This window comes from Megascapheus bottae, chromosome 7, assembly GCF_031878675.1.
Source record: "Megascapheus bottae isolate mThoBot1 chromosome 7, mThoBot2.hap1, whole genome shotgun sequence".
Taxonomy (NCBI): domain Eukaryota; kingdom Metazoa; phylum Chordata; class Mammalia; order Rodentia; family Geomyidae; genus Megascapheus; species Megascapheus bottae.
Window position 1 is genome coordinate 19,405,583 of NC_143515.1, and position 22,928 is coordinate 19,428,510.

Below are 22,928 nucleotides of genomic sequence, written 5' to 3' on the forward strand. Positions count from 1 at the left end.
TCATTTTATGAAGCTAATATTACTCTCATCCCCAAATCAGGGAAAGACCCAACAAAAAAACAAAACTACAGACCTACCTCACTAATGAACACAGATGCAAAACTCCTCAATAAAGTATTAGCAAACAGAATCCAGAAACAAATTTAAAAAATCATACACTATGATCAAGTGGGCTTCATCCCAGAAATGCAAGGCTGGTTTAACATTCACAAATAAATCAATGTAATACATCATATCAATAGAGTTAAGGATAAGAATCATATGATAATTTTTCTGGACGCGGAGAAGGCATTTGACAAAATACAACATCCATTCATGTTGAAAGCACTAGAAAAAAATATGAATAAGTGGTACATTCCTCAAAATAGTGAAAGCCATATATGAAAACCCTACAGCCAATATTATACTAAATGGTGAAAGACTGGAACCATTCACCTAAAAATCAGGAACTAGACAGGGATGCCCACTCTTTCCACTTCTCTTCAATATAGTGCTGGAACACTTAGCCAGAGCAATAAGGCAAGAAAAGGACATCAAAGGGATCCACATAGGGAAAGAAGAAATTAAACTATCCTTATTCGCTGATGACATGATCCTCTACTTGAGTGACCCAACAAACTCTACTCCCAAACTTCTAGAATTAATAAACCACTTTAGCAAAGTGGCAGGATACAAAATCAACCTTCAGAGGTCAGTAGCCTTCTTGTACACCAACAATACACAAACAGAAGGCCAAATCAAGAAAATGATCCCGTTCACAATAGCCCCCAAAAGAATAAAATACTTAGGAATTAACTTAACCAAAGATGTAAAGGAATTATTCAATGAAAACTATAAAAGCCTAATGAAAGAAATTAAAGAGGACAGTAGGAAATGGAAAGACATCCCATGTTCATGGTTAGGGAGAACCAACATAGTGAAAATGGCTATACTGCCAAAATTGATATACAAATTCAATGCAATCCCTATCAAAATCCCAAAGACATTCTTTATGGAAATAGAAGATATAATCCAAAGATTCATATGGAACAAGAAAAGACCTAGAATAGCCAAAACAATTCTAGGCAAAAAGAGCAATGATGGTGGTATTACAATACCAGACTTCAAACTCTACTATAGAGCCATAATAACAAAAACTGCTTGGTATTGGCACAAAAACAGACCAGAAGATCCGTGGAACAGAATGGAAGACACAGAAATAGAATCACATACCTATAGGCAACTTGTATTTGACAAAGGAGCCAAAGATATACAGTGGAACAAAGACAGTCTATTCAATTATTGGTGCTGGCAAAACTGGGCAGCCACATGCAGAAAACTAAAAATTGACCCTAGCCTCTCGCCATGCACAAGCATTAACTCAAAGTGGATCAAAGACCTCAATGTCAGACCAGAAACCGTGAAACTGCTACATGATAAAGTAGGAGAGACACTGGAACTCATAGGCACATGGAAAGGTTTCCTTAACAGAATCCCAGGGTCACAGCAGATTGGAGAGAGACTCGATAAATGGGACTACCTAAAAATAAAAAGTTTCTGTACAGATAAAAACATAGTGGCAAATGTAGAGAGACAGCCAATCAACCACGAAAAGATATTCACAAACAATACATCTGACAAATGCTTAATATCCAGTATCTACAGGGAACTCAAGAAACTAATCCCCCCAAAACCCAATAAACCATTCACTAAATGGGCAAGGGAACTAAAGAGAGACATATCAGAAGAAGAGATTAATCCATGGGCATGTCCCACAAATTTTCTTTTCTTATTTACTTTATTTTATTCTCTTAACTTATGTCACTTATGCATTTTGTTAAGATCCTCCGTTTTATGAAACATTGTTCAACCAATTATAACTTTTACCTAGGAATATTTCCAAACAATCATTAAGGAATAACTTGAGAAAAAATCATTCTAAAACAGGCTTTAGGATGGATGTTAACAAGTTTTCCTTATTGAATATCATGAGCTAAGTATTTGGGAAAAGTTTAAAAAATTAAAAGGTCAATTAAGAGTAAATTTGAAAAATGACAACCACCTGACATTCTCTCCTTTACAGGCAAATTCTAACAGCAATGTGGAAGGAAATAGAGTGAGAAGATGCAGATATGCTGTGACTAAAGACCTCAGAGATTTGTTGCCATTGAGGAAAATATTTAGGACTATGAGATATGTGATTTTAGCTATGGAAGTAATTTGGGCAAGGATAGAAATTCCAAGGGAAGACACTGCAAAGTAGTTAACAGTACCGGAATAGTTACACACTGAAGGAAACTGAAGCAGACAGTTATGGAGTGTAACTGCTGCCACCCTCCATTAAGCAGGGGTGGGAAGTGGGTGGGTCCCCTGAGGCACATCATTTGACCTCAAGCCCTATACTATAACAGCTAGACTGTGGCTGTGGTTGTGCTCTTCACCTTGAGTCCACACAAAATACCTGGATGAAACAGCTTTGTTCAGATAAATGGGACAGATATAAAAGAAAAGAGAATAATTTCTATAGGGAAACTAGTAGAATGATAAGGAAGTCACCTAGAGCCAGAGAATTTAAGCCAGAGCCAAGAGCTGCTCACACTGCCCTTTGAGACATGCATGGGCGAGGACCAGCCATCTAAGAGTACAACGCGAAGGAGCAGGAAAAACTCAAGGTGGAGTCCACATGAGGCTTCTCAGATTGCTAAGTAGAAGCCTGCCTGAGATACCTGGTGTTTTGTTCATAGCAATTACTTCCTTTTTGAGCAACTGCTTGGTGGCAACATAGTGTTAGTGTCTCTGTCGCCTATGGCTCTGTATGGTAACTTGTTCATACAATTTTCCTCTTGATTCCTGGGATTTTCTTCAAACTTTTTCTAATATCAGGTTCAAGAACAATTTCACTGCCATCAACTTTGGGTCAGATTTTAAAATTACACAGGCTAAACACATATGTCATGGTCAATGCAATGAGATGACAACAAAACAAATAAAAGTATGAGAAGTCCAGGATATTTAGACTCTACTGCTATAAAGGAGGTAGAAGTAGAAGGAACTTAATCCAGGACCACCTCAGGCATTTTTCAACTATGTCAGCAGATATCTGAAACATGAATCAAAGCAAAAGCAGTAAGCAATAATCTCAGTTGGCAGAGAGCTGGCCTACCAAGCCTAAGGCCCTGAGTTCTAACTCCAGTACTGTCAAAAACATCTATGAGATACAGAAAGTAAAAACTATAATGACTCACAGATGAAAGTTTCTGTGCTAATAAAATCAAAATAACTTGCAGTTCATCTTTGATATATAAATTGATTTTAAATAGCAAATCAGTGGAGGTAAAGTTACCTAAACTTTGGTCTAACAGAATCAGAGGCATGTTTCCTATATAGGACACAGATCAATCTGAAACCAGAATTTAAACTTCCACCAGAACTATGGGACCACATTTATCACCGAGGAAGAAGAAAAAGTTTTCAGACATAAATCCTAAGGATACTCAAGAATTCTTACATTATGTCAACTTTGTTCTTTTTGAACTAAGAAGCAACGTCATGTATATGTTAAGCACCACTCCCAGCTTGAGACAATGTTCATCATCCTAAGGAAGAAAGCATTCTTTCTTCTTTCTTGTAAGTCCAGAAAATCCCTGATGAACTTGGGTTAAAAGGATAAGAGGCCTCCCATTCCTCCTCTTGCCATCAAGCAGGTGTTGCTCAGGTCCTTCAAGATTAGCAATGAAGAGAAATTGAGATCAAGCTGGAACTGAGAATTTGAAGGCTGCCTCTTCTGCCATCATTTCTAGAAAGAAATAAAGACCAGGGATAGCTTAAGAAAGAGAAACTGCCTATAAAAACTGTTCAGAAATACTGTGTCACAGGCTTTAGTCTCTGTGAAATGAATGGGTTTAATGAACCATCAGAGATATATATCAGAAAAGCCTCACGTTCTTGAACAAATTTCTGCACCTGAAGCAGGATAATTTAAACCTGTTAAGACAACTCAAAAATATAGTATGTACAAGTGCTATCTTTGCTCCAAGGAGAGAGAACAGAATTCATTTCTTCCTGAGGGATGTACATCTCACCCAACTTAACAGCTAACTGACAGAATGTAGGCCTTCCTGAGAAAACACAAGTTACCTGTCCAAAATGAAGATAACAGGGCACATCTTTGTCTCAAGCTTCTGTTTTATGGCAAGATGCATTCTTACTTGGAAACTCAAAGTAACACCAGGTGTAATTAGAAGAAAAAAAACCCTATCTTTGCATGACATTGAAGCCAGATCCCCTGCCTTTACCCTATAAATACCCAGCAGCCCAAGGAACTGTGTGCTTCCATGTCTATCTCCCTATGAGAGCATCTGCCCTCGTCTGCTTTTTGTTTATTTGTCCTATTGCCTCTTTGTTTATTTATAAAGCTCTGTCAAGTATTCTTCCTATCATGATTTGTCCAGAAATTCTTCTGGGATTGAAGTCAAGGACCCTAAGTGAAGAGTTCCTGTATTTAAAGTAAGCTTCACTAACCCTCACCTCCACCTCCTCCATCTAGCGACACAAGGCTGAATAGTAACTGGGACTTAAACACCAGGAGTGTTTTTATAAGGTGAATAAATGTTGCCTTACAACATGATGGTTTATTACACATACAGGGGAAAATTGTGCTATACAAAATGCTTGTTGTTTATGGACTGATTAGAGCCATAGGTACAGAAATTTATTGTGACTACATTTTCTAAGTTATGAGTTGTAGTCTACTGGGATTTTAAATTTCAACCAACTTTCAGGAAGATTTTTGTCAAACTTTCAGTTTTGGGGCCTGTAGCTATTACATGACTAACTTTCCTTATCACTCCCTTTCCTTTCTCCAGGTTAGAAATTTAGGACAAGTTTGCTTTTAGCATGCTTAAACAATGACTAAAAAATGTGTAACAAACCACAGGGTGTCTCTCGCCTGTAATTCCAGCTACTCAGGAAGCTGAGATCTGATTATCTCAGTTCAAAGCCAGCCCAGGCACTAAAAAGTCCATGAGACACTTATTTCCAAGTAATCACCAGAAAACCGGAAGTAGCACTGTGGCTCAAGGGGTAGGATGGTAGGCTTGAGCTGAAGAGCTCAAGGACAGCGCGCAGGGCCAAAGTTCAAGTCCAAGAGCAGACCAAAAGAAAAAAGTATAACAAAAGAAATACTAATGAATCTCTAGGTCCCCTAAATCTAGTGACACTGAAGTATCTCAAATGCTATGTGGGAAGCATTGGCACTGAGTATTTCAAGGCCTTTGAATGCCAGACATGGTGGTGGAATTCCAGTTCAGAGGCTATTACCATCTAACAGAAGACTGCATCTCATGTAATCCTAGATTACAACTGAAGTCACTAAATGATGATGTATCTAGGCAAGGAATGAGAGCCACAGAAAATGATTGAAATGTATATTCTTTTAGTACAAAGTATTTTTTTCTAAGGCTGTAACGACAAGGAAAGAAAGTTTACAGGATGCCTCTGCCCACTTGTCTATAAGAAGGGATAATTTTACCCAAGGATTGCTCATGTGTCCGGAATGGTTGTTTCTGTATCAGACAAATTTCAGTGGCTTCCATTATCACTGTCACTTCATCATCTTTCGATCAAGAGTTTTGTGTGGCACCTAGGACTCTCCTAGCAGAGGATTACAATAATGCAAAACATAGATACATAAGGTCATATAGGATAAGGCTAAATGAAAGAATCTCCAGGATACAGAAATAAAAGCTTTATCTTTGTGACTGTTGTTCTTAATGTATATGTTATTTTTTGTCCTTTGGTTATTCTCATATACTTACTTTATCTGACTTTGTTTACTTGCATATTGCATATATGTTTATTTGAAATAGGAAAGGGAAGTGGAGAAAACAAGATGATTAGGAGGAGGTGGGGTAGGTAAATGGTTATAAAAACATGAGAAGGGGTGTCAGTGTGTGAGAAGTAATGCACCTACTACCTGGCGAATGTAACTGTAACTCCTCTATACGTTATAATTTAAAGAAAAGAGTTTTGTGTGTTATGAGTGTTTCAAAAATTTTGGTAAACTAAATTTACAATGCAATTCTCTCTCACACACACACACAAACACACACACACACAATAGCAGTGTTTTGAAGATATGGGAAATAAGGTTTATTATTTTTTTACAAGTTTAATGAGAAAGAGAGTAAAGATTCATACTCAACGTTCTATCATCCTACTCGTGACAGAAGAGGTCCCAGAATAAAGAGGCTGCTCCAGGGCTCTGCATCAGGATGCATGGAGGATGCATATTTGAAGGCTACATGGTAGCCATTCGGTTCTTCTCTACTAGTTTACTGGCACCACATCTCTGAAGTTGTGTCTGTTTGGTAGAGGATTATTAACTTATAGTTGTCAGAGATGAGGTACAATTATCTGTCTGGATAGAAAGTGTGTTAAACTTGGGTTTTCCTGCAGAGTTAAGAAAGCCTAAGGGGAAACAAATGCAAGTTTGTGTTCTCAGATAATCAAACTAGTAACATAAGATGGCTAGGAAGAGGAGAGGGAGGGAAGGGGAAAGTCAAAGGGAAGAAAGACAAAAAAATGAACCACTTGGGGGAATTTTAGAATGCAATAGAGCAATTCATGACATAGATGTACTGTCACTAGAAGAATCAACTAACTGAAAAATACAACAATATAAATTTTATAATAAAAAAGAATGACAGGGGCTGGTAGTTTGGCCTAGTGGTAGAGTGCTTGCCTAGCATGCACGAAGACTAGGGTTCGATTCCTTTATACCACATACATAGAAAAAAGCTGGAAGTGGTTCTATGGCTCAAGTGGTAGAGCTCTATCGTTGAGAAAGCCCAAGGACAGTGCATAGGCGCTGAGTTCAAGCAACAACTGACCCGCCCCCAAAAAGAATGACAGAGTTTTATAGGTCAATGTGACAATTAGCATGGTAAAATTATGAATAAAAACTATAGAGAGAGATGAGCCAAATATATGAAAAATATTCTAAAATATGATATTAATGTGATCATTAAAGGGTTCTACTGAAACACAATCATGTAAAACACAGATTCAAAAAAAAATACTATCCTGGCTCAGTGCTGGTGGCTCATGCATGTAACCCTAGCTACTCAGGAGGCTAAGATATGACGATCACAGTTCAAAGCCAGCCTGGGCATGAAAGTCCTTGAAAATTTTATTTTCAATTGACCAACAAATAACTGAAAGTGGCATTGTGGCTCAAGGAACAAGGAGGTAGCTTGAGCTGAAGAGCAGGGATAGCACCGAGGCCAAGAGTTCAAGTCCCTCAACTGACTGAAAAAAAATAAAACCACAAAAAAACAAAAAAACCCAACTCCTATACTGTGAAAAACAATCTTCCAGAAAACTATGTCTTTTTATGTACTGGATTAAATTCATATTATTAACAAGAATTTAGACTGCAGTAGACTAGCATTTATGACTAATAAATGAAAAACAAAAGCCAACCAAGAATTCTTCATTCATAACCTTATCCTTCAAAATTGATTACACTATAATAACGTCATTTTTATAAATGCAAATGAACAGCAACTGGTATGTGCAGGCATACTCCTGAGCACCCAATAAACTTTCAAATCAAAAGGAAGAGATAGGAAGTATCCTGAACCTAATGCTGGGTATGGTTGTAGATGCCCTGGAAAGAGTTCAGAAACAAGAAAGATGGGACCAGAAGCTTGGCCGAGTGGAAAAGTGCTTGCCTAGAATGCATCACACCCTAGGATCAAATCCTCAGTACCACATACACATAAAATGCTAGAAGTGGTTCAGTGGCTCAAGTGGTAGAACGCTAGCCTTGCCCAGGCCCTGAGTTCAAGGACCAGGACTGGCAAATAAAAAAAAAATAAACACCAAGGAAGATGTTAAAACAGAAGAAAACTTTCTTCAACTTATTTAATGATCACGTATAGGACAAAACAAACTGTTGTGCCATATCAGGACTGTCACCTTAGAACATTACAGCACCTGTTATGGATTTCAAGGGCAAAAGCATGCATCTGAGGGACTTGATACAGAAATCCACAGTTTGTCTGAACTATAGATCTGTATTAACAACACTAATTGCATATTTCTTCTCTGCTTTCTACATAAAATAGTTTATATTAAGCAAAAAGAAATGACCAAAATAATCGTTTAAGCAATTATCTAGAAAATAAATAAGAATGACTCAATATTTATGAAAATTCATCCTTCTCAAATAACAGTGTAAAATGTACCTGAGAAGAGGTGGAAGAATTAGGAAGCAGGCCAAGTGCAGGAGGAATCATGAGGCATGTCCCTCTGTTGCTCTTCTTGATCACAGTGAATGTCATGGCTCTCAGGAGAGGCCCCACCACCCTGGTGTGTCTTTCCACCTCACCAGTTAGTATGTCTCTCTCCACTGCTCTCACCAGGTCATTTGCATATTGCTCCCAGGGGAGGAGCTTCCCTGCAAGTCCCACATAAGAGCTCAGCTCTCAGCTTGCCTGCAGTGAGCAGGACTGCTTCCTGTGAAAATGAGGTGCCCTGCTCAGCTCCTCGGGCTGCTCATGCTCATGCTCATGTAAGAGCACAGTGGAGCTGAGAAGGAGCTGGGGAGGGGCTGAGCTCTGTGTCCACTGCTCCCCGTGTGCTGTGTCTGTGTCCACAAGAACCTACTGTGATACATGGATCTGTGAGAGAAAGATTCCAGAAGTAGCAAGAACATGTGCTCTGCTTAGGACCACATAATGGGATGGTGCTGGGCAAATTTAAGATGAGAGGTTCTGAAGATTTATGAGCATCATTGTGCGTGTGTGTTTGTGTGTGTGTGTGTGTGTGTGTGTGTGTGTGTGTGTGTGTGTGTGATTTACTGAACAGTTTGGTGCATAAAACCTCCTTAAAATTTTATAGTATGAAATAAATTAAAAAAGAAGTTTGAAACTAATCCTTTTTCACTTTTTTAGAATCCAGAGGAGATACTGTATTGACTCAGACTCCAGCGTCAATGCCTGTCATCCTGGGAGAGCCTGCCTCTATCTCCTGCAGGTCTAGTCAGAGCCTCCTACATAGCAATGGAAACACCTACTTGAATTGGTTCCTGCAGAAGCCAGGCCAGTCTCCACAACTCCTGATCTATAAGATTTCCAACCGAGAAACTGGAGTCCCAGACAGATTCAGTGGCAGTGGGGCAGGCACAGATTTCACACTGAAAATCAGCAGGGTGGAGGCTGAGGATGTTGGAGTTTATTACTGTGGACAAGGTATATATTGGCCTCCCACAGTGATACAGCCCTGAACAAAAACCACCCTGCTGGAGGTGGCACAGCTGTCACAAGTAGCTTATTTGGGGAGCAGCACAGAAACTTTTCTGAGTAAATGTGAGAGCAAGAAGCTCTCAGCTCAATAAATCCCAGTTGAGCTCAGGGTACCATGAGTGGCTCTGCTACCTGAAATGGGGCAAAAGCCATGACATGGCACAGGCAGTAGGAGAATAAATGTGGTTCATTCACCTTCTGATGATATCATAGATCATGATATAATTGATTAAATCCTCATTGTGATCCTATCTGCTTTTATATCATGTATTAAGTGGATATGAGCACCACTAATTGGACAATATTTAGTATTATTAAGAAGTGTTTTTCAAATAATTCTTTCCTTAGGCTGAGGTGGTGGGATTTATCAGCTCAATTTTAGCTTCAGCTATATTATGAATTTGCATCCAGTCTTTGTTACATGATGAAACTCATTTCAAAATCAAAACAAAAAAATGAGGGAAATGACTAATATTATGGTGTTTATGTCTGTTATTTTCTCATAGCCACTGAGATAAATAACTACCATAACTCTATGTATGTCAGCCATAAGGGAGACATTAATGCCATCAAATTTTTATTCAGGAAAGAACTTCTGCTGGAGGAGAGAGAGAGAGAGGAGACTCATATTAACTTTATTAACTCTTATCAATGCAAAGCCTAGAATTAACTCCAAATGGATCAAAGATCTCGAGGTAAAAGCCGACACACTGAAAACTTACAAGAAGGAATAAGAGACACAGTAGGCCTCCTTGTCACAGGTTGAAAATTTCTCAATAAGGACTAAGAAACACAACAAATCAGAGAAAGGCTGGATAAGTGGGACTACATTAAACTGCAGAGCTTCTGTAGGGCAAAGGACATAGCTAGTAGATTAAATAGGCCCACAGAATGGGAGAAGATCTTCACTAACCATACAACGGACAAAGCCTTCATATCTAAAATATATCAACAGCTCAAAAAATTAAATCACTCCAAAACTAATCTCCAAACTAACAACCATCCCATAAAAAGATGGGCCAAAGACTTAAAGAGAGTCTTTTCTGAAGAAGAAACAAAAATGGCCTATAGACACATGAAGAAATGCTCGACATCTCCGGTCATAAAATAAATGGAAATCAAAAGAACTCTAAGATTCCATCTCAATGCAATGGCCAGGATCAAAATATCTAATAACAACAGATGCTGGAGGGGATGTGGACAGGAGGGATCACTACTATACTGTTGGTGGGAGTGCAAACTCATTCAACCACTATGGAAAGCAGTATGGCAGTTCCTCAAAAGACTAAACATAGAGCTCCCCTATTACCCAGCAATTCCACTGCTTCTCATTTACCCAATCATCCAGAAACAAGGGCATACTAAATCCATTAGCACAATGACGTTCATTGCAGCATTATTTACCATAGCAAAGATATGGAACCAACCCAGATGTCCCTCAGTTGATGAGTGGATCAACAAGATGTGGTATTGATACACAATGGAATTCTGTGCTGCTGATAGAATGAATGACAGCACCCCATTTGAAAGGAAATGGAAAGACTTAGAAAAAAATCATATTAATGAAGTCAGCCAGACTCAAAGGAACATAGGCTCAATGGTTTCCCTCATTTGTCATAATCAGTGGAAACCTTGGGCTGTCCTACCAGAGATTTGCAATAGAGCAAAACCTAGATACATAAGACCATACAGTATGACACTAAATGAAAGAACCTCTAGAATATAGAAACAAAAGCCATAGAATGAGTGATTGCTGTCCTTAATGTACTATGTTATCTCTCATTTCTTTTGTTGTCCCTTGGTTATCTCATATTGTTACAGTATTTCACTTTGTTATCTGATATATTTTATAAATGTGTATTTGGTTATTTGAAATTGGATAGGGAAGGGGGGAAAACAAGGGGTGGGGATGGGCGGGAGGGAAATGGGGACCAAGACATGAGAAAGAGTAGTAATGTATGTGAAGTAATGCACCTTCTATCTGGGGAACATAATGTAACCCTTCTATTAATTACAATAAAAATATATGGAAAAAAAGAAAATAGATAAAGAGAGCTTGGACCTAGCCAGTCTCCAAGAACCTCATCTGGATATCACTGCATTTGTTCAGATCTTAGAAATACATGGGAAGGTCAATTTTAGGAATCTTTATTAAGTATATTATCATAAAAATAAAAGATTTAAAGAAGGCCAAAAAAATAAAAGTTATGTACCCATGGTTTGTAAAGTTTGGACATTTATAGATTTTTTTTCTATTTCATGCTCTCGGGGTATCATATAGAGGTCACAACCCACTTGGCTCCTGACCCAATTCAAATATGTACACATGGAAATAAAAATATGGAAATATTTCAATTGATAGAATACTTTTAAGATTATACTGGAATCATGTAGAACGTGCAGCTATGTAGTGATCCATATTATATCATTGTCAGAGTAATCAGAATAGGCTCTTCCAAGTACCATGAAGATGTACTGAGTCATTAATTCACATTTATTTTCAAACTGTATTTTCAAGTGTATGCAAGTGTAAGAGTATGTGAATGTAAGAAAGGGAAAGGAAAGAGAGGGATGGGGTGAAAGATAAAAGGGGTGACAGATGAAGATGCATTGTATTCATAACCTGAGATGTTTAATGCTAACTCTCTTGTACTTATATATATATATATATATATATATATATATATTAAAATGTAATTAAACAAGAAATGCATTTGAAATGATCAGTTTCGCCTGCTCTTATGTTTGGCCACGTGTTTCTTTGCCAGTTGTGGATGGGTAGGCATGAGTCTTTTAAGTCTTGTAATCTCACATGATATTAGTAAAGATCTCATCTCATTTAGAATGCCCACAGGAAACCAGAGTGCTGGGAAATGCATGTCCTGAAGATACCGTGATGAGAGGAGTTCACAGCTGAGGACCCAGTGAGGTCATCGCCAACTCTCAGAATATATCCAGGAAGGCATTGCCTAAAACCAGGTTCTCACATCCTTCTTCCTTAACCCTAGCAAGAGTTTCAGTAAATCGAAGCCCATGGAGAAGGAGGTATTTGCATGACATATGTAAGGAATACTTCTCAAACAAAACTACTTCAAGCCACAGCAGAAGTAAACATACATGGATTTCATATCATTATCTTTCCAATCCAGATTTTGTCCAGAATTCAGAATCAATGACAGCATCCCGAGAATATATTACAAATAAAAAAATTATGAAACTCCCTCAGATCTACTGAAATTGAATTGGCACTTCAGCAAATTGACACATGATCCCTGTAAGGTTGAGGATGCTGTTTTCTGGAGCTGAGGTTATCACTCCTCAATTGGTCAATTAACAGCATGTCTTTGTTTTTGCTAGTCCTGGGCTTAGGCTCAGGGCCTGAGCACTGTCCTTGGACTTTCTCAAGGATAGAACAGTACCATTGAGCCTCAGCACCACTTCTGGATTTTTCTCTCTATGTGGTACTTAGGAATCGTACCCAGGTCTTCATGCATGATAGGCAAGCACTTTACCACTAGGCCAAAGTCCTGGCAACAGCATGTCTTTTTCCACAAGAGCAGGCAGATACCCGTGTTTGGATTTTCTATACCAAAGTAACTGACCTAAGGTTTGAATATAGAAGTGATTTGCTTACCTTATGGTTTTAGGTGCAAAAAATCCTAGATGGAATATCCTCATCTGTCTGTGCTCAGGTGAGGCCTGTCCTGTCGGTGTCACAATACAGTATGAAAAGAATAAAAAGAGAGCCAGCTGCAAGTTGAAGGAGTCAAGCATATTGCTGTCTTCACTTTATAACAATGGAGTGTTCTGAAAACTGCCTCAGTGCATGAAAGCAGCTTTAATCCGCCAGAGTGCAGGTCCTCCAAGACCTAAGCACTTCCCACAAGGCACCTCTTCATATGGACAACTGGGGTCCATTCTGGCATCAACACAAGCCTTCTCCATGTGCTACTTCTCCCATGACCATCTGCCTCACAACAGACCTGGTGTTTTTGGAGACAAGGAGTAGAGAATGAGATCTCTGAGTCAAACAAACAGTGACTTGTTAAATTAAATTGGGACTGGAGACATTTAAGGATTTAATGTTAATTATGTTTAGTATGTTAGTTACACCATAGAGTTCAACTCAACAGGCGTGCAATGCATCCTGATTAACTTCACCCTTCTATTACTCTGCAGAGAGGACTTTTAACAACTCCTTTGCTTGCTTTATTGTACAAATATAGAACTACAGGATATTATTGCACTTAAAAATTGTTACATTGAATTTATAATCACACTGTCATGTATAAGTCTTCATAGGGACTTCCTATGGAAACAGAAACTCTAACTCTTGTAGATAACATCCCTGAACAGATAACTTGTTGGCTATTGATATAAGATGCATCTTCATCCAGCTCAACTCTGTGATCCTACTGGTCAAGTCCCTTGAGGATCAATGCTTGATGGTGGACACTGCAACTTTCTCTAAATTAGCTGATGGAGATTCAGGTTATCCAGGCACAGTTGTCCATTTCTTTCCTAGAGACTGTCGTAGACATAAACCTGCATGTCATTGGATCTCCAGTGTTGTGTTATGGTGGCTAGGACTAGTGCATGCTATTGCCCCCAAAGATCCTGACTTTCACAGTGAGATCCTTCTTCCCAGTGCAGACACCCTGAATAGGACTGATTATCACCAATGGCAGAGCACATCTGATGTCACCTTCCTCAGAAGAGCAGGCCTCACCCTCCCTTGGCTCTTCTCACTCTGTTGCCCCCACCTGGATATTTGAATACTGCTCCCTAAGGAGAAATTTCCTCTCTAAGTATCAGCTCTGAACTTGCCTTGACCAGTGAAGACTCCTCATTTCACTCCTAGAAATGAAGATCTTCTTTCAGCTCCTGTGGCTGTTATGCTCTGGATCCCTGGTAAGGACAAAGGGAGATGAGGAGTGAGAGTGGGTTGAAGGGTGAGCGCTCAAGGAACAGTTGTGCCTTATCTTTGTTATATGTGTAGGTATTGTTATCCATGTTGGGGAAAGTGAGCTTTAGATCTAGGAGAATGACGAACTTTTAAAAAAGAGCTTGACCCTTTGTTTGACTGAGGACTCTGTTTATGCTTTGAAAACTGTCTATTTTTAGCATTTATTATTTTAATTCTGGTTGAATCCATAAAATGTGAGTAATGTGGAAAATATATACACTTAATCAATGTATATTTCTATGTTTATATATACCTTTGCACTTCTGTCTTCTAATAATTTCAGATTCCAATGGAGACGTTGTGCTGAACTAGAGTCCACTTTCCCTGGCTGTCACCCTGGGAGAGCCAGCCTCCATCTTCTGCAGGTCTAGTCATAGCCTCCTACATAGTGATGAGGATAACCTTCTGAACTGCTATCTGCAGAGGCCAGGCCAGTCTCCACAACTCCTGATCTACTTCGCTTCCAGCCAAGTAACTGGGATTCCAGACAGGTTCAGTGGTAGTGGGTCAGGCACAGATTTCACACTGAAAATCAGCACGGTGGAGGCTGAGCATGTTGGAGTTTATTACTGCATGCAATATACACCTGATTCTCATATAGAGATGCAGCCTTGTACTAAAACCTCCCTTCTGTACTAAAACATCCCTTCTGGCTTAGTGATCTGCTGTCATGGCCTGCTGGTCTAGGGACACAGCAGAGCAGATTGTGTGAGTGTGCTTAGGAGACTCAGACAATGGTCAATGTGAGATTGACTCTGAGTGTAGAAGAATATGGGACAACATACAATCTCACAAGAACAAGAGAATTATCATATCAGTACAAAGACCAGGAGACTTCAGATAGAACCTCAGGAATTCATTGAAAATATTCTTTGTGTCTTAATTAGCATCATGGCCAACCCATAGTATAAAAATAAAATGTCTCCTGTGATTCTCCTCCCTTTGTAACAAATTATAATATTTCCATCAAGCACGTGGTCTTGCCTCAAACCCATAGCACATGCTATGTTTTCTGTTCAGAGCTGGGAAGTAGAATTATGCATTGTCTAGCATCTGTTCTATATGTTCCTAAAATCTTGCCTGACCATCAAGTTGTTACAGAGTTTGATAAGTCCTTTGGCTTTATCAAACTAGGGCACATGCAATATTAGACTCTGCACTAGGGTCTTTGCAGGAGGGTATCATCATTAATGCTTTACTGTATATTATGTTCCCTTCTATCACATTTAATCTGAGTCGTTTTCCTTGTAATTAGCCTTTCAGAGGCCTGGAAATGTGACACTGCATAGCCTAAGACTTGCACATGATGTAGTCTCCACCAGTGTCCAATGTGCAGTTGCCTGTAAAGATGGTAAAAGCTGTTTCTCCACGGTGCTTCCAAATTAATCTCTGAAACTGAAGGATGAAGTTGGAGTACTATGAGGTCACTGAGGTAATACTCATAGGACAAATGCAATCTGGATTTTATTCTATTTTTATTTTTTTTCCAGTCCTGGGGTTGGACTCAGGGCCTGGGCACTGTTCTTAGACACTTTTGGTTCAAGGCTAGCACTCTTCCACTTGAGCCATGGCACCACATCTGTCTATTTCTCTGTATGTGATAATGAGGAATGAATCCCATGTTTTCATACGTACTAGATAAGCACTATACCACTAAGCCATGCTCCAGGTCCCCAATATAGATCTTTGTGTAGACAAATGGAATACATTCATGTAACCCTTGAAAGTTTCTAACCAATTTTATCTAGTCAGAACTACCACAGACGTGATTCTCAGTTCTCCCCTCTGTCTGGGCATCTTACCAGGATACAGAGAGGCACCCTTCCAATTTCTAATTCTCACTGAGGCTCCTCATTGTGCAAGTCTTTGAGCCACTGAGAAGAAAATGTAAATTGTTCCTGTGCCTCCTCTGTGGTGCTGATGCTGGTTGATTGACAGTGAGCTGTCATCACTATTTTCCATATCAGAATTTTGTCAGTTGTGTGATGGGCCTGAAACTCACTTGAATGTATTTCCAGATATTATCATTGAGTCTAAAATCCTAGCAATGCAATTTCATTGTAATATGATAGATACAAAATTAGAAATTACATTACATATTTTTCACTCAACTCTTGAAAAGTAGTGGTAACCTTTTTTTTTAGAAAACCATATGAATCAGCACACATACAGAATGTAATTATACAACATTCATTTACAAACCATCATGGATGCTATATTTAATGTGTCCATAGTTATCTTGAGTTCATTTTCTTCAAAAGTCTATAAAAGGAACGAAACTGTATTTAGTGTTTTCCATTATAATTTGATCCGTAGATTACTTTTGAGATTTCTGGAGGAAAACCACCAAGTTGTTTTGCATTTCCCCATTATCTGAATTGAGATAAGTGACTTTAGTTTATAAACATGTTTACAGTGTACTCTGTGGTTACACATTTCTCCTGATATTCAGGAAATGTGAGTTTGTACTTGGGAAAAATGTGCCTTGAATTTATATTGAATATTAAATGGTAGATTGGGATAAAAATAGCACATGCAGCCTGGCATCAGCACATGAAGCTTCACAAGACACAGAGAGTTACATAGTCCACACATGAAAGGCTACAGGCCAAAAGTCCAGGTGTTAGGCAGCTGCTGACAGTGCTGTTACAGGAAAACCCTCTTCTCTGATGAGGTGGCCTGGAATGAGAGCCATTGGTGTTGGGGGTCTTTCCACAGCTTCATTAGGAGTGGCCTTGTGGACCTGTTTCTAGAAGCTTTGCAGGAATCTGCTTCATAGGACTTCCCAACAGTGTGTGATCACATTTAGTTTACCAGAATGTGCACTTTTCTGCTGCTATTCATATTTACACCTAGCAGCAAGAGCAGCCAGTTCACCCAGGCACAAGGCTATCTAATTTGTTCTAAGAACATCATTTAACCACTTTCTTGTTATTATCATATTATCTCAGTGGACCTGCCAGAAGAAGCAAACAAGAATCATATTCCAGGCTTTCAAACCTCAAGACAAACAAGAACAGAGGAGCAGCTGAGTTCTCACCCCCTGCATCAGGGTTGGCCTCACTGTGGATCTGGGGGATACACCACCTCCTACAGAAGCACTCTTAACTGGATAGATCCAAGGAGGAGACACAGAGAGTCTATCAAATTTAATCTTTGAAGTTTTTTGCAGCCCCTGGGTGATGTGGATGCATAAAACTGGTACATTGTAGATTGTGTTTTTATTATTTTTCATAGTTTTATAAGTTATCATTCTATAAATCAGTCATGTCAGCCCTTTCATTATTCTCCCCCATCACTCCAGGGAAAGCTGATTCTTGAATTGTCCATTCTGTCAGACTGATGGAAGGAGAGCTAAGTCAAGGGTTTATTTTCTGGTGATCAGAGAAACATAGGAAAGTGGGATATCACTCTTGCTTGGTTATCATCTCCCTCTTCACAAGCTTCTTCTCTTTGTCTGTGATCTCAGGGCAATACGCCAGTTTTTCCAAATATTTTTATTATAATTAATAGAAGGGCTACATTATATTCACCAGATAGAAGGTGCATTACTTCACATATATTGATACACTTTCTCATGTCTTGGTCCCCATTTCCCTCCCCCTACCCCCACCCCTCATATTGCTTTCCCCAATTCTCTATCTGATTTCAAATAATCAAATACACATATATACAATATATCAGATAACAAGGAGAAATACTGTAACAATATGAAATAGCCAAGGGACAGCAAAAGAGATAAGAGATAACATAGTACATTAAGGACAACAATCACTTATTATATGGCTTTTGTTTCTCTATCCTGGAGGTCCTTTCATTTAGTGTCAAACTATATGGCCTTATATATCTAAGTTTTTTTCTATTGTAAATCTCTGCTAGGAGAACCCAAGGTTTGTATTGATTGTGACAAATCAGGGAAACCATTGAGCCTAAGATCCTTTGAGCCTGGCTAACTTCACTTAATATGATTTTGTCTAAGTCTTTCCATTTCCTTATAAATGGGACAATATCGTTCTTTCTGACTGCAGCATAGAATTCCATTGAATACACCCGTTCTTATCCTAATTTGGAGACATTGTTTCTCAATGGATCAGAATTAGTGCAGGGTTTTAGGTTTATCCTAATTCTGGGTTCAATCACAGGACTATTCTGCTTGATTACAGGAAGTGAACATTAATTCATTTTCTTTGACTATTTGCTTTTTTGTTATGCCCTATAGAAGCCCACCTCGATATCCAGTCCCTCACACAACCTCCAATCTCTCAGGAAGCTCTGTGTCACTCACTGGCCATAAACTGTCCTCTCCTGTTTACAGTGGAGTCTGGCCTATTCCTTTTCTGTTTCATCCATTTTCTAATTACTCCTCTTCTAAGAATAATTTTCTTTTTTTTTGGCCAGTCCTGGCTTTGACTCAGGGCCTGAGCACTGTCTTTTTGCTTTCTCAAGGCTAGAGGTCTACCACTTGAGCCACAGCATCATTTGTGGCTTTTTCTATGCATGTTGTACCAAGAAATCAAACCCAGGTCTTTGTGCATGGTAGGCAAGTACTCTACCACTGGGCCAAAATCCCAACCCCAATAACTTAGTATTTTTTGATGAGTTTTTGGGGGTATACAACAAAAAGCACCCCTTCTAGAAACAAATGTGCATTGTAAGGATATTTCTTAGATGAGGCTCCATATTACCACCATCCACCTAAATATTAGAGGAATGGTATAGCCAACATCCAGATGTTTAATTTCATTGCCATGTGATATTCTATTAAATAATATACCACAACTAATGTACTATTGATGATACTGTTTTAGCTGTGGATCTTACTTAGGAAAAAATGGTTCATATTTTATTTTCCCATTTTGTGATAGGGACAAGTATTTTTCATTTATTTATTAGAGTTCATTTCGACTACAAGATTGTATTCCATTAAAACGATCTATTTGTAATAGGTTTCTTTTGCTCTTTTATTTTGCAGTTCTAAGCAATATGCTTGCCGTGATATTTATTTAAAGATTTATCAACATGTTTAACTGTTGCATACTTAAGTTTTCTAAATATACTACAGAGGGATTTAGTGCAACAAATGCCTACAATGTTCCTGTGACACACACATGCACATGAAGACTTCCATCAGTGTAAGCTTCCATAGAGAGTTACTTATTGGTATATCTAGTTCTGTGTGTGTGTGTGTGTGCGTGTGTGTGTGTGCGTTTTTGTGTATGTATGTGTGATAGGGCTTGAACTCTGGGTATGGGCACTGTCCCTGAGCTCTTCAGCTCAAGGTACCTGCCCTACCATTGAGCCAAGCCACATTCCCCATTTTCTAGAGGTTAATTGGAGAGAAGTCTCAGGTCTTTTTGTGCCTGGGCTGGTGTTGAACCTTGCTCCTCACACCTCAGCCTCCTGAGTAGCTAGGATTATAGGAGTGAGCCACCACTCCTGGGTTTGACATATCTATTTCTTGAAAGTCCATAAGTAAAAAAAAATGTCAGCAAACTTGGTCACTGTTACTTAGCCATCACGATGATTCTTTTTAATAATGTGAACAATTTTTTACCTGTATACTGGGTTATGGAATCATTTGATAATCGCTGGAGGAAGAGTATACTGGTCAAGATAATCCATGTGTTTGATATGTACATGAAGATACACACACACACACACACACACACACACACACATCAGTATCAAGACTTTGAGCTCAGAACTTAGTGCTTCCTTGGCTTACTTGTGCAGCTGGCAATCTACCACTTGAACTGTGTCTCCATTCAGGCTTTGGCAGAGTATTTTGGAGATGAAATCTAACAAAATTCTCTTCTCAGGAATTTTGAGATGCAATCAGCCAAGATCTCAGCTGCCTGAAAATTTTATCTAGTAATTATTGATTTAATGGAGAGAATTCAGGTCTGAACTATACCTCATTTTTCTGTATTTTTCTTACTTTGTAGTTGTGGGACTTAAACTCAGAGCCTGGGCACTGTTTCTGAGCTGAACTTTGGTGGTCAAGGCTGGGGCTCTACCCCTTTAAGCCACATCTTCATTTCCACAGTTTTGGTGGTTAATTGGAGATAAGACCCTCCTTGATTTTCCTGGTGGGTTAGCTTTTATCTGACTTCAATACAGTGGAAACTTAGTCAATGACAGATGGAAAGGTTTTTCAATTCACACAGCTATGGTTGGATCTCAAAATGTGGGCTGCTTAGTGAAAGAATCCCCTGTGAAAAGGCTAAGTACTGTATTGCTTTATTTATGTGATTTGATCAGAATAGGAATACCACAAGGAGGCAATTCTAGGTTTGCCATGGATTAGGAACTGTGAGACGTGTATTTGGGTTGTGGGGGGCATAGAGAGTCAATGCTCCCTTAGACAGGAACTGTAAAATATACAGGAAATGTTGAGGGTGAGAGTAGATTTTGTTACGTTCTTCATTTAACTAGCTGACACTTGTTTCAAGTCTCAGAGCTGTGACATTTAAAGGACATGTTCAACCACCGCATTCTACAGAGCTGTGTTAAAAGAAATAAAGAGATAGAAAGGAAAACTTCTCAAAGCTTGTTTCAGTAAAATGTACCAAACTGCTTTCAATTGGAAACATGAAGTTTGCTATGAAACATCATAGAAGGGTCTTTGTGCAGGTGGATGTTTCTCATGGGCTGGTGAAAGCATTAACCAAACAAGGTACAAAGATGCTTATGCTTAATAAGTTACAGAAAGTTACACAAGTGGTTTCATCTCACCATTTCAGTGTTTGAGTGCAATGCATCTTGATCAATTTTACCTTTCTACCACTCTCTACAGGGAACTTTTAATAATTCATTTGATCAATTTGCTGGCAAATATAGTGTGGAAGGGAAAGAATATCTAGTGGATTTTAAAATAGTTAAACGGAATATACTCATACTTTTAAGTATAAACATGTCGATCATTTTCGTTTTCCCTTATAGGGTCGGTTAGTTCACTATCTGTAAAAGAACACTCTGTTCACCTGATAATTCTTTACCCTAAGTCTTAATAGGAAGTTCCTTGGCAAGAGAGTTTCTATCAGTTGCAGCTAACATCCCTGAACAGATCACTTGGTAGCTCTGGTGTCAGATGCCTCTTCATCCACCTCAACTCTGGGCTCCTATTGGCTAACTCCCTGACGATCCCAGCTGTTGATGGGAGATGCTGTATCTTTCTCTAGACTAACTGAAGCAAGTCCGGAGAGCCAGGCCTGCTGTCCGCACATTCGTTTCCAAAAGACTGTCCTGGATATAAACCAGCCCATTGTGTGATGACAGCATCATGTGCAGTTCCAAACTTTCAAAGAGAAGTCCCTCTTGAAGACACCATGGATTTGTAGTGCTTCTCATCAAACATAGAGCACATCTGATGTCACCTTCCTCAGAAGAACAGGCCTCACCCTCCCTTGGCTCTTCTCACTCTGTTGCCCCCACCTGGATATTTGAATACTGCTCCCTAAGGAGAGCTTTCCTCTTTCAGTCTGAGATAAAGGCTCACCTCTGGAGTTGTCTTGACCTGCCAAGACTCCTCATTTCACTCCTAGAAATGAAGTCCTTCTCTCAACTCCTGTGGCTGTTAATGCTCTGGATCCCTGGTAAGGACAAAGGGAGATGAGGAGTGAGAGTGGGTGGAAAGGTGAGCTGTCAGGGTCAAGTTGTGCCCTCTCTCTGTGTTAAATGTGTGCGATAGGGCAATTGAGGTTTAGGTCTGGCACAGTGGGGAATAATCCAGACAGAGCTAGAACCTGTGCTTGGATGAAGACTCTGCTACGTGGAGATACTGCCACAGATACCTGTGTTTCAAAAATCTCTTTTGATATTTTAGATTATAAATCAAATCATGAATATGAATAAGAGGCATTTTATATCTAAATAGTAACAAATGCATGGCTTCTTATATTATACTATTACACTTTTGTGTCATTCTGATTTCAGGATGCAGTGGAAATGTGATGACCCAAGTCTCCACGTTCCCAGCCTGTCACCCTCGGATAGCCGACCTCCATCTCCTGCAAGTCTAGTCAGAACCTTCTGCTTAGTGATGGAAACAGGTATTTGGATTGGTACCTGCAGAAGCCAGGCCTGTCTCCACAACTCCTGATCTATAAGTTTTCCAACCGATTTACAGATAGATTTCCAGACAGATTCAGTGGCAGTGGGTAAGGCATAGATTTCACACTGTAAATCAGCGGGGTGGAGCCTGAGGATGTTGGAGTTTATTACTGTGTGCAAGGTTCACATTTTCCTCCCACAGTGATACAGCCCCATCTAAAACCTCTCCTCAGTCTGGACGGCTGAGCAGCCTTAAGGGGTCCCTGGTCTGCAGAGCAGCAAAGCACATTTTGTGAGTCTGCCTAGCAGAAAGATATTGTGGTCCATGTGAGAGTGACTGGAAATGAAGAATATGTTGCAATATGGTAAAATACAATGTATGAAGACCAGGAGAACAATTATCTGAATACAAAGACCAGGAGACTTCAAATAAACTATGAGGTCGGGGCCAGGAGTTTGGCCTAGCAGTAGAGTGCTTGCCTAGCATGCACAGAGACCAGGGTTCGATTCCTCGGCACCATATACATAGAAAATAAAAAGCCAGAAGTGGTGCTAAAGCTCAAGTGGTAGAGCTCTAGCCTTGAGAAAGTCCATGGGCAGTGCTCAGGCCCTGAGCTCAAGCC